This window comes from Vigna radiata, chromosome 11 (assembly GCF_000741045.1).
Source record: "Vigna radiata var. radiata cultivar VC1973A chromosome 11, Vradiata_ver6, whole genome shotgun sequence".
Classification (NCBI taxonomy): Eukaryota; Viridiplantae; Streptophyta; class Magnoliopsida; order Fabales; family Fabaceae; genus Vigna; species Vigna radiata.
Genome location: NC_028361.1, coordinates 13,495,635 through 13,498,516, shown reverse-complemented (window position 1 = coordinate 13,498,516; position 2,882 = coordinate 13,495,635). Strand labels below are relative to the sequence as shown.

The following is a 2,882-nucleotide window of genomic DNA, read 5'->3' as shown; positions in this document are numbered from 1 at the left end:
AACCATCAAATTGTTGGCTCAGTCATGACTATGTATAACTAAGTGAATTTCCTCATTGACTTTAATTAATTCAACTAAAAATTTGTCACGATACACGAAAACGTTTTCTAATCAATATTATGTAAGCGAATATTTTGTACAAGAACATTTTCAGATTTTGATATAGCTGTCTATAGATGTTTCAATCAGCTATTTTGACTTTTTTTTATATATCAGTTTTTAATATTACTAATATATCTCCACCATAATTTTAAAACTATTTTTATTTATCAATGTATTCACGTGAGACAATAATAGTTAATAAAATTATTGTTGAGTATGGGAAGCACGCAATCTAAAAGCTGTGAGTTGAATCAATAATTCATTTTAGTCAAAAAATGAAAATTCTATTTAAGCAAATAGCATTCTTTCTTAAAAGTAATATGAATCATTGTTTTGCATTTTGAGAGTGAAGAGATGGCTCTAAGTGGGAAAGTGGAGGCTGAAGTAGACATCAAAGCATCTGCAGATAAGTTCTTCCATGTTTTTCGAAAGCAACTTCAGCATCTCCCAAATATCTCCTCAGAAAAGATACATTCAGCTGTACTTCATGAAGGTGACTGGGAAAGTGTTGATGCTGTAAAACACTGGGAGTTTACCATAGGTATTTTTGTTTGAATTTTCTTTATTGGATTAGAACGACCAAATTCACTCAGTTATACATATAAGAAATCTAATTCCAGCCTAAGTATAAAATCTTAAGACTAATTATTTACAGATTTTGTTTTTATTATCATTCAACTTTTTCTTTTTTATTCAATGAAATTTTCAATTCAGACTTCGTTTTCTAATAATTTTAAATCTATTACAAAAACTTAGTCATATTTCTTATTTTCAATATTCTCATGTAGTTGATATAATAGAAATAATTTAAATATATTTATATCTTTTAATTCTTTGTTGAGAAGGTAATTACAATTTAAATATATCTTTTTTAACCTTTAATAATTAATAATAGGAACCATTTAAATATATTTTTCTCTAAACCATTTAAAATTTCTTGCAAAGACAAAATGATGATTAGATTTAAAAGTAGAGAAATACTTAGAATGCGGTAAGTGGTTAGTGACCTTAACAATACTATCACAGGTCAAAATAATTTCTATATTTAAACATTAAAAAAACAATTTAAGATTTATGATGAGATATTTGTAAGGATTTTTACAAGTTTAAACTTTATGTTGACTCTAAGATTTTGACAGAGAAATCTTTATTCGTTTTCGTAGTAGTATTTTCTTTTCCTTGAAATAACTTAAGTTATCATTCACTTAAACACAATACAAGTTTTAGAGACATGATATTTTGACTTGGTTAGAGAGTCTTCGACTTATTTGGTCTTTATACATTATAAGTTTTTTATAACAGTCTTAGTCAAGTTAATTAATGGAAAAAAGAGTAATATACTTTGCACTACTATTCCTACGTTCATTTGACAATTGATTTTCATTGTAAATCATTATTAAAATGATAAAAATAGAAAATTATAATAAAATAGTCATTTATAAAGTTGTACATAAATGTAAGAAAAGTTCGAGGGTGAATGAATAATTACTCTTAATTAATTAAAGAACAATAATAGATCGACACTACTACTTTCTCAATTTCAATCTATAACTATAAAAATTAATATTTTATTGGACAAAACAAGTATAAAGTGTCTCAAGAAACTTTATACATATGCAAAACGTTGCGGATAAATCCTTAAAAACAATAAATTTACATATCTCAATAAATCAAGTTTTGTTTGTATTATATTATCCGTATTTACTACTTAAAGTAATTGATTTTAATGAATAGTTGTGTAAATACTATATTTTTTTTATTTGAAACATTATTTTGTTGTGATGGCTTTTATGTACATGTATATGACTTGATGCCCATTTTTTTAAAAAAAAAATTACGAAAACATGTAGAAGGAAAGAAGACAAGTGCTAAGGAGAAAATTGAAGTTGTAGACGATGATAACAAGACAATAACATTCAGCATCTTTGATGGGGAAATCAGTGAGAGTTACAAGAGTTTAAAGGCCACATTGTAAACAATCGATAAGGAGAATGGGGCGATTGTGAAATGGACCTATGAATATGAAAAACTCTCAGAGAATATTTCAGGTCCATCTCCTCAATCATTCTTGGACTTTGTTATTTTCGTCACTAAAGATATTGATGATCATCTTGGCAAGGCATAAAATCAGAAAGAAGCCACATGGTAGTGGGTTGGGCTAATGCTTATTTACTATTAATAAAGTTTGATATATAATAATGCTATAATATATATAGTTATTTGTGATAATGGATGCTTGCACTATTTAATGCATATCTACTCACGATTGTATATGCATAGTTCATTTGTAATAGATTTTAGGTTTTGGTGGTTGTGCTTGTAAAATACATGTTTGAAATATAATTATGAAAATGAATTGAATAAAGATATGGAACATGTTATCTTTATATATTTTAATTTGAACAAAAATATTTGATGTAAAGATTATTTATTCTAAAACCGTTAACTATAATTTATCATATCATTTAGATATATTATTAGAGTTTATCTAACTTAAACTAATATGACACTAAAATAAATATAAAATTTCACCCATTACAAAAAAGTGAACATTAGCGATTAAGATTGGTTGTTATAAGGAAAATATCGGTAGGAAACATTCTGAATTATCGAATTTGAGAGAAAAAAATATAATAACGAAAACCTTAATAAAAAATAGTTAAACAATCAATTTTAAATTTGATTACAATACTTAAACATTATTATTTTAACTAACATTTTGATAACCTTATGTGTGAGTATGTTATTAGTTCATTTGAATTTTTTTTTATTAAACCAAA

The 2,882-nt window shown here is 25.5% G+C and overlaps 1 pseudogene; it reads left to right on the top strand.

The window, feature by feature from the left end:
* The first annotated feature begins 437 nt into the window (after positions 1-437).
* LOC106777234 lies at positions 438-2,375 on the top strand (annotated as a pseudogene).
* Positions 2,376-2,882: the final 507 nt, after the last annotated feature.